This window comes from Manis pentadactyla, chromosome 2 (genome assembly GCF_030020395.1).
Source record: "Manis pentadactyla isolate mManPen7 chromosome 2, mManPen7.hap1, whole genome shotgun sequence".
Taxonomy (NCBI): domain Eukaryota; kingdom Metazoa; phylum Chordata; class Mammalia; order Pholidota; family Manidae; genus Manis; species Manis pentadactyla.
The window spans coordinates 22,719,377-22,729,814 of NC_080020.1; the positions used below are offsets into that span (position 1 = coordinate 22,719,377).

The following is a 10,438-nucleotide window of genomic DNA, read 5'->3' on the forward strand; positions in this document are numbered from 1 at the left end:
CCCAAACCGTTCTCAGTCTAACAGCCCCTCTGCGTACCCAACCCCCGGGCCCTCTCACCTGACTCAAATGCCACCACCCACTCCAAGAAGCCTCCCCTGACCCACCAGTATCTCATGTGCACCACTTAATAACCTTATCACTTTGCATGTTATTCATTTTAGTAAGCGTTACCCTTCAGGGTATGCTTGCTATGTGCCAGGCACTTATTTCATTCCCAGCAACCCAGCTGTAAGGTACTAAAACCAGCAGTACCCTCATCTCCATGTTAGAAAAGACATGGGCTCAGAGAGGTAAGGTGATTTGCTTACGGTGGCACAGATGGTCAGGGCTGAGTTGGGATTCAAACCCAGGGTGGCCCAGCACCCAGTTTCAGCCAATCATGTGGGCCATGCTGCTTCTTTCCAATGTCTTGCTTTGCAGTAATCAGGGTATGGGTCTTGCTTTGTTCTACAGACTACAAGAGCCTCGAGGGCAGGGGACCCCACTGCCTCACTTCTGTATCCCACCCTTGTCCCCCAGACCTTCCACAGGTGCTTGTAGAATAATGGTGAAGTCCATGAGGATGACAACAGCCAGCATGTAAGGAGCACCAGATACTGCCACGCTCAGGGTTTAGCATGTGTTCTCTCATTGAATTCTCACAGCAACTCATAAGGGAGGCTGCTTGACCTCCGCTTAACAGATGAGGAAAACGAGAATTAGCAAACTCACTCCAGGTCTTAAAGCCAGCAAGGGGCAGGCAGAGTGGAGCTGGAACCAGGAGTCTGACTGATTCCAAGCCTGGGCCCCTCCTTTTGTAGAACTCTCTTCACAAAGCACATTTTCCCACCCACTGTCACAGGCACAGCCTAACAGCCACTTCCTCCAGGGAGCCCTCACCAATTCATCCAAATTCCTAGATCAGTGCTCCTCCCCTGCTCAACCTGGCCCAAGGGCCTCAGAGCAGGAGGGAGACTTGGAGGAAAGAACAGATTAAGATAGCTCAGGAATCAAGGTCTGAGGGGGAGGAAGTCAGGCTGGGCCCAGTTCCTGGTATCTCCCTGCTGGAAGTGGGTAGGAGTCAGGCAAGGTAAGAGGGTGGTTTGGGGGGAAACTGAGAAGAGGGCTCCGAAGTCGGCACAGGCCTTAGCTAGCACTATCCCTGCAGGCCACAGGCACTGCCCGCTGATGGCCAACCAGGGCCTTGCAATGGGACCCTCCTCTGCCAAGGGCCAGGAGACACCACCGCCTCCTGCCTGCTCTGCTGGCCTAAACACTGATCTACAATTCAACTTTCAGGGACTTGGAAATGGTGACCCAGACTGAGGCAGGCTCAGCCCAGGTGCACAGCAAACTGGAAAGGACTGGTTCTCAGAGAGCCAGCCGCAGACCCAGGCTCCTGCTTCTCGGGGCTGCCCTGCCAAGACCTCTCCTGATGCATCAGGCTGCAGCACCCCAGCTCTGGAAGCCTCAGGAACACAGAAAGGATAGCCTGTCTTCCCAGGGAAAACCCTTAATTCAGGAGACAAAAAGGTGGCAAGCCAGGGTGGGGGCGAGGTGATTTCCCCTAAATGTTGTCTCTGCCAGGGCCTGGGCTGTGCAGGCTGGGCTGACTAGGTGAGGCCTGGGCCACCTCTGGGTCCTTAGCACCCAGCCCAAGGTCTGGTACTCTCGGGGCCTTCCATAAAAGTGCAGCCCTCTCTCTTGGCCCTGTGGCAGCCTGGGGCCAGAGCTGGTTTCTGTCCGGTCTAAAAACCCCCAGAGTCAGCAGAAGTCGTCACCCAGGAGGGGTGCAAAAAAAACTGAAGGGTGAGCCCTCCCATAATCCAAATACATCTTTACATTTTGTTCCAGCAGTCCCAGGAGACAAATTCTAGATTCATCTAGACTCTAGATCAGATATCTAGAGGGTGGTTCCTAGAAGAACGGGGTTGGGGGGGAAGGAGAGGGGCAAGTCTATGGGTGAAGAGGGAGGTAAACCTCAAATCACCATGTCAGACCAAAGAGGCAGAATATTCCATTAAATACCAGAATATAGAGCTTGAGAGTGATGAATTAGGATGAAGCTGAGAAGGCTTCCTGGAGGAGGTGGCATAAGCCTTAGGAATTGAAAGATGGAGATGTGGAGGCATTCCATGCAATGGGACAGCTCAGAAAAGGATGGAAGGCTCAAGGCAATCCCCACCGGCACCCATGCCCCCAAATCAACACCAGCCGTGGAGGAAGGCCCCTTTGACAAGAGGACCGCCTGCTGGGTTTGCCCAGAGGTTGAGGGTGAACCGGAGGTCCAGGGAGAGTTCGCAGGGGCTGCAGACATCACAAGGCTCATGCCCAGAGACCAGGAGGCCTGTGCGTTCCGCCCTGGGTGGGTTACGTAACCGCCCCGCTGCCCGGGCCGCAGACCCAGCCCGACCCGCCTCCGCCTCCGCCCCCTCGGCCATCCGTCTCGGCGGCTGAAAGGCCGCTGAGCAGCCGAAAGCGAAGGCCAGCGCCCTGTGGTAAATTCCCCACATTCCTTCCTCACAGAAAAATAAATAACCGCGGGGGGAAATCGCAGGAGCGATGATGATGACGGCCGCAGTCCGCTGGGCCCCGCGCTCGGCCACTCGGCGTCGGCACCCGGACCGCAGGCCCGACTGGCTGCGTCTGCGACGCCGCGGCTGCTCGCCAGGCGGGGTCGTCACCGGCCGGGCGGCCGACCGGCCAGCCCCTCGCGGGCCCCCCGGGCGGAGCCGCTTCCGAGTCTCAGGCTCGCCTGCCTCTGCCAGCAGAGGCCCTGGGAATCCCTCGGCCATGGCAGGTGCCCACGGAGGGCGAACTTGTCAGCGGTGGGGCACACTTCATTATATTACTCAGGTTGCTGTTTACTGAGCACTTCTTATGTTCGATGGTTAAGTATTGTCATTATTTTATTAGGTTCTTTTACTTTATCTTTGCCAGCTGTGAACTGGGAATACCATTGTACCCATCTTACAGGTGAGGAAACTGAGGCTTAAAAAGATTTTCGTGATTTGCCAAGGTTATTTGGTCAGTGAGTGTTAGACCTAAGAGGCACCATATTCCCATTCCCACCTCTCACTCCCACATCCATTTAGTTGGCCTGCCTTCCCCAGGACAGACAGCCCTTCTTTGACAAATTCAACTAGAGACTGGATTGGTTTGGAGCAGGCTGTTCCTCTCCCACATCCTGCTCAACAAGGAGTCCTGTGCAACATGTGGGGCTGCCTTTGGTAAGTCACTTCAGGTCTCAAGCTCCTCTCATCAGTAAAACAGGGATGACAAAACCCGCTTTGCACAGTCGCTGCTGAGCAAATGAGATGAATAAATGATTTCTATAGTATAAAGCACTGTGCACACCTGAGGGGGATTTAACTTTTGCACAAACCCACCTCTGCATAACTCTGCCACGCTAGGGCTCCATCTGTCTCTCTCCCTCCTTCTCCAGCCCTCTCTGAGCCTGGTCTCATTCTTCTGCTCACAGCCCAACTTCCCCCTCACCCCCCAGCATCCTCTCTGCAATTGGACCCCAGCACCACCTCGAGCTATGAGAACCAGGTCTGAATCCCAGGTCTGCTTCTTGCCAGATGAGAGCACCCAGGCCCCAGACTCCTGGGAGAGAAGGTGCCACTGAGGCTGGCTCCTCCCACTCAGGATGCAGTCCTGCAGCCAGGAGGGCCCAGGGCCCGTGCTGAAGGCATCTGACCCTGCCATGCCCCCCATGCCGTTCACCACTAGCAGGCACTTCTGGCTCCCCTCCGGCAGGAGGAGTCTCCTGCCAGAGGAGAGGCTGAATCCCTCAATCATCCAGCCCCACCCTCCCGTTGTCCACCAAACTGCAGAAAGAAAGACTGGTGGCCAGGAGACTTGGCTCCAGAGTCTGTTCTGTCACAGTTTGGGTGAGACACTGTACTAGTTCTTGGCCCTCTTTGGCTTCAGTTTGTCCATTTGTTTAAAGGAGAATTGGTCTGGACCAATGATTCCTAGAGTGTGGGGCCTTGACATCTATTGCGGGAGCAAAAGGATTTAATGGTACCTTGACATTTTACATCTTAATAGTTATGTAAATTTCACCTTGGAAAAGGAGTATAATAAACACACCAGACCTTTGAAGGGCATATTACTGCTTAGGGAGAGGTAAAAAAGACAATTTAAAGGAAATAAGTAAGTATAGGTGGTACTTGCTTCCTTCATTCAACTGATATTTACTGCACACCAACTGAGGGCCAGGCATTGTTCACAGCCATGAAGAGAAAGAGACAAAAATCTCTGCTTGCAACCTAGTAGGGGAGCAAGATAATAAATATATGGGTAACTATACAAGTAAGATGGTAAATGTTGTAGAAAAAAATAAAGCAGAGACAAGAGATACCCAGACTGCTCAGGGTAGAGAGTAGATTACAAAGGTTAATATGGTCATCAAAGTCACTGAGAACTCCCATCTGTAAAAAAAGTGAAGCGAGTGGGGGAGGGGTGTACATGTCCAGGAAAAGAGAGACCGGGCAGAAGGAACATTTAGTACTAAGGTCCTGAGGCAGCTCGCACCTGGCTGGTTTGAGGATGGTGTACATAATGAGGAGATAGGACACAAATGAGGAAAGCAGGTTCTCTAATGGCCCTACTATCTCTGTGCCCTGGGGTATTAGGGATCCTCTGGCACTGTAACCATTTGTGCACATAACCACACACACATACCCTGTAGCACGCACATATTCACCATAGCTTCTTAATGCTGGCAAGAGTCTACCCAGCAGCAGCGTGCCCTTCTCTGCACGCACACCTACACACAAAGGTGCTGTGTACCACACACTTGCACCACATGAAGCAGAGTGTGCAGAGGACTGCTTGTACGCCCACAGGGGCAGAGCCTATGTGTGCACATGGAGACCTACAGGCATGCACACGGGGACACACAGATCCTTGGGTGGCCCAAGTGTCCCTCTCCTACCAGCCCGCCTTGTCTCCAGGGGACTGAGTCACCACACAGCCCTTGCCCAGAGGGCACGTGCTACTGAAGATTGGTAAGTACACCAACGGTGGTTTCAAATTCACTTCAGCATCTCTGCACCTCACATAGTTTCACTTGCAGGGGCACATTAAAATCTGCCACCTGATGCTCATGTGTCCCAGAGGATTGTTTTGCTGTGGAGAAGGTCCCCTTTGCTATGCCTACTGTAATTGAACAGATAGGCCGTGTAAACTGCCTGGCAGGGCACAGTAGATGTTACCAGCCACTACTAGCGTTACTGCATAGCACAGTTCCCCTCATCCCTGACTTCGTCCCCGAGGTTGCTCAGGTGAGGGGTGAGGGAGCTGGAGGCCTGGGTTCAGTCTCAATCCAGCCTCCAGCTCCCTGTGAGGCCTCAGGCAAATCCTGTCCCCTCTCTGGCCCAGATCAGAAACCCGCAGGTACTAGAGAATCCCTCAGGGAGTATCCAAAATGCAGATTCCTGGGCTCCATCCCAGACCTGGGACACAGAATATGCACATTTACAGTATCCCTGAGGAATTCCGAACACAGCCAGGTTGGGGACCCACTGGGCTTTAGAGCCCATGACTTTATAAATGTGTTCATAAGTGAATTAACAAAAAGAAACATGCCTACTCCATAATGTTAACAAAAAACAAATATAAGAAAATATATTTATACACATAATTTTATATTGTAATTCCATACTATCCCTTTCTAGTTTTCCAGAACTTTTCTAGAGACACTTTTCTAGTTTCCCCATCTTCAGATCCATCAGTGGCAGAAGCAGAGCAGGGATTGTCACACTATTTTGCAGACTAGGAAACATGCAGAGAAAGGCCAAGGGGCCTGGCCAGGATCTGCCGAGCACAGGTCTTTGGCTGGGCCGCCTTGAGACCTTACTGCCTCATCCCACACGGTTTTGACTTCCATCCCACAGGGTACCTGTCCTACTCCAGGTTTACAAAAACGCTGGACACACAAGATTTCTCCAATGACTCAGGTTTCACCAAGAATGGGACAACTTCAACCAGTTAATTTCCTTCCAGCCATAACATCCCTCTCACTGAGTCAGGCAGAGGGTTCCCAGAGCCCTAATGCCATGTGTTAGCAGTTGATCTGAAATGGTTTTTCTGTACTAGTCAACCTGAGTTCAAATACCAGCTGAGCAGATCACTACCTTTCACAAGCCTTGTAGATGCTAAGCCTCAGTTTCCTCCTCTGTAAAAAGCTCTCCTAATGTCTCTCCAAGAAGGGTGTTTGTTGGGATTAGGTCTCGTGTGTTTGAAGTTACCCAGTATCTGGCCTGGTACAGAGGCTCCTGTGATAACAGAACACCAGGTTAAAGCACGAGGCCCTAGAAGGCAGGAAGCCCCTCACCCATCAGGGTACCCATACCTACTACATGTAATTTTTGCTTTCCAAATATGTGCTGAGTGAATGCAGAAATGAAACGGTATCACTAAAGCAAGTCTCTCCTAGTCCTAGCTCATCATTCTATTTCATGACCCATTTCCCAGCTCCAGGGCTGGAGGCACTGAGCAGGGATGGTCAAGGCCAGAAGGGATGGGTTAAGGGTCCTGAGAAACACCCTCTCCTCAACCGTGGGAGTGACTGACGGGAGCCATCCAGGAGGGCAGAGTTCCCGGAGCCCTGGATGTAATCCTGTTGACTCAGAGGCATAAATAATGCACTAGCATGTTCTCGCCTCACTACCCTGTCATGCTAAGAATAGCACCAGCTACCGTTTCAGGGATTCCACAGGGAAGAAAGCCTAACACCAAGTCAGGACAAGAAGAGATGTCGCTAGGCTGTGGGCCGTCAAACACTCTCCTTCCAAGCCCACCTTTCCAAGCCCGGAAGACAGGGGACCCTGGAGGTCAGTGCTGAAAGGGCCTTGGAGGCAGCTGGTTAAGAGTCCTCAAGGGGTAAGGCCTCAGGGCAGACAGGCAGTAAGTAAAGCTGGTGCCTCGGCCTTCCCCCCACCCCCCATTCATGTGATGGATGAATACAGAGTGGGTGGTTCCCTTCTTATGTGTTTCATATGTAAAACTCTGGAAAGGAAGAGTCTATAGCTTTTAATTTAAAATGTTTTAAGTTTAAAAATGACCTAGAATAGTGCTTCTTATACTTAAATTAAGTACATTTAACTAATTACTCAGGGATGTTGTTAAAATGCAGATCCTGGTTCAGGAGGTCTGGAGTGGGGCCCGACGGTCTGCATTTCTAAGAAGCTCCCAGTGATGTGGGTATCACATCCATGGAAATATACTGAGTATCCATGGAAAAAACACTACAGTAGTTTCCTATAAAACAAATGAAGAAACTTAGGCCCAGAGAGGTGAAGGGATGTGCTCAAGAGCTGGACCCAGAACACAGGCCTGACTCCTCCTAGGACTTGGTCCTGAAGGACTCTGGGGTGGAGTGGAGGTACCTGGAGTGGGACAGGGGACAGGCAGTGGGAGTCAGTCCAGAGCAGGCCTTTATTCAGCCAAAAGCTGAACCTCCTGGAGTCCACAGGCTCCCATAAAGAATAAAAGGAAACAAATCACCCAGAGGCACTTGGTGGGAGGGACTGCAGCCTGCTGCCTACCAACATGCCCTCGCCAGCTTGCATTTGAGGCCTGTTGGATGCCAGAACCCTCCTGGAAGGCAGAATGCATCAGGTAGCCTTTAAACTGCAAAGGAGACCCAGGGAGAGGAAGAGATGGCCTGAGGACTCTGCAGTCAGCCGCCAGATGAAGTGGCTTGGGGGAGTGCAGAGGACCCTCTGGCAGGGTGAGCATCGAGGGGAAAAAGAAAGACAGGAGGCAAGACCAGCCTCCCAGGTCAGCACTGGGAACTGTCCCTCCTTCTTATGCTGGGCCTCAAACCCCACCGCAGACTCTAGCTCACATGACTAGTCCCCCTTCCCCTCTACCCCACACTGCAGCTCCCCTCCCACTGCTTCGCCCTCCCTGTACCCCAGCCACACCAGCCCTGCTTCAAGTGCTCAGACAGGGCCTGACCACCCTCACCTCAGGCCCTTTGCATTGACCGCTGCTGTTACCCTTTCTCCCCTCACCCCTCAATTATCCCTTTCTGACTACACTTCTTATCCTCCAGGTCTGCTAACAGGTCTCAGGGAGGGCTTTGCTGTCCTGGGAGGTCACATTCCTCTCCCTCTTCTCCAAACTTTCAACAGATTTGTAATTCCATCATATTTGTTTTAGCATCAGTCTGCCCTGCCCAGTGGTAAGCAGCCCCCGTAGGGCAGGGACCTTGGCTGTCACATCTGTGCTGTGTCCCTGTCCCTGTCCCTAGGCATGGCTGGGGCTCAATAAACACTCGTTGACTGGATGAGGGAACACATGAATAAAAACCCTGTTCATGTCACCGTTGCAAAGCTTTCCACCTCGGTGGTCCCAAGTGGCCTCCCTCACCCAAAGAAGTTTGACCAGGCCTGGGATACACAAGATTGTGTGGGTATAGTCCTCTGCTCTGCTATGCCCCAGCTGACTGGCCTCCATACACCTCTCCCCATACTATGGGGTGGGGTCTCTAGCACTGTTTACTGGGCCTGAATGAGAGATGGAATCTGGAAAAGTCTTTGAAAGCTGTGAAGAGCTTCAATTGGTAGCATCACTCTGTACATGTCTGAGGCCCAGAGAGGAAGGGGCCTCATGTAAGGCCACATAGCTAGTGTATGGTGACGCCAGACCTCCCCTGGCTGAGCTTCAAGCCTACCCAGGCTCAGTGAGGGTACCATCTGCCTGGAGGCTGGGCAGGGGTGGAGGAGGAGAGGAGCGGGGTGCTGGGAGCATGTAGCTTCAGGCCCAGAGCCAGGGTGAGGTGGGCGGGGCCCCCAGCAGGAGCCCTGAGTGGGGCCTGGCAGCTGGGCATGGGGGAGCCAACTGGCACAGCCTGGGTGGTGGCATGCTTGTTCTCCATGCGCGTGACAGTCTATTTTTTAATCAGCACCCTCCCCATCCCCCAACTCCACGTGCCGTCCCAACGGGCCCCATAGCAGGAATCATGTCCCAACTGAGATCAATCATCTCCCACCGTGGGGCTCAGTGGGAGGGTCCCCAAGTCCCATCTCCCCATGAAGCTTATAAGTACTAAGCAGCCCAGAAGGCAGGACAGGAGCCAGGGAGGAAGGCACCTGTGTGAACTTGGGCCAGCCCTGGACACTCTGAACTCAGTTTCCCACCCCCCGTACAGTGACGGGAGGCATGCCAGACTCCATGAGAGTTCATTACAGCTCTGGCCTTAGGATCCACTCAAACTGCGTGACACTAATGATGCCCACTCGTCAGGCCCTGGCAAAGCCTCCACGCCCACAGCGCTCCCAGGGCACACTTGATCCTCCTTAACCTACTCTCAGGGGAGGCAGGGAAAAGGAAAGAGCAGAGGTGGCTCAAGGGCTAAATTTAGAACCCCAGACCCCAGATCCAGTGAGGATTCTCCTTTCAGGACCTGAGGGACAGGAATGAGGAGGCTCAAAGAGGAATGTTGTATGCTCTTATGCAGGTGGCTTGGCCCATCTGAGCCTCTGGCACTCCATCTGAAACAATAGAAATTATATTGTGCAGTAGATAAGCATTCAGACTTCGGGGCCAGACTGTCTGGGTTTCGATCTGGCCACTTTCCAGCTGTGTGACCTTGGAAAGCTCACTTAACCTCTCTGTGCCTCAGTTTCCCATCTGTAACATTGTTAATTAAACAGTACTTCCTTCATGGAGTTGTTGGCATGTAAAACATGTAGAACACCCCCTAGCATACAGTAAGTAACCATAAACATTAACTATTTTTTAAGAACTTTTTTAAAAACTTAAGAATTTTTAAGTTTTTATCTTTTGCACATTCTTAGTCCCCAGGAGATCTTATTTCAGAGGATTCGATGTGGAAGTCTCAGGTCCTGTCTGTGGGGCTCATCCAGCCAGACCCTGCCCGGCCCATTACCGTAATGGCCCCTCCCGCTGACCCCACATTTTCGGTGCCCCCTAAGCTCCTCCACACCTTGATACCTTACCCTTCCTGGCCTGTTTCATAACAGCTCAGAACTGACGCCTGAGCCCCAGAGGAAAGAAATAATTTGTCCAAGACCACCAGCCAGTCAGCTAAGACTGGAGGCTCAAGTACCCGCTCCTGAAGTGCAGGCCAGGCCCTTTCCACTGTGCTGTGCCCATCAAAACCTGCTCCTGGCCAAATGTCAAGAAGTAATTTATACTGAGATATGAGTCTTGAGTGAGAGTCCATCTCCTCAAAGGCTTGCTATTGTAATGGAGACCAAAACATGATAATACTACTTAATAAGTAACAGGGTGTTTTTTTTTAGCATTTATCATCATGCCATTTCATTTCTGAACAACAATACAAGGTAAAGTTTATTATTGTTTCTACTTTATAGATAAGGAAACAAAAGCCCAGATAAGTTATATAATATGCTCAAGATCCCCCAGCTAGCCAGGATGAGAACCCAGGGATCCAACCACAGAATCTGTTTATCT

At 51.9% G+C, this 10,438-nt stretch overlaps 1 protein-coding gene across 4 annotated transcripts in view; it reads right to left on the reverse strand.

Annotated features, from left to right (window-relative positions):
* Nucleotides 1–10,438, reverse strand: part of SYNPO (synaptopodin) — a 53,026-nt gene that overhangs the window by 13,814 nt on the left and 28,774 nt on the right. The window lies entirely within an intron of this gene.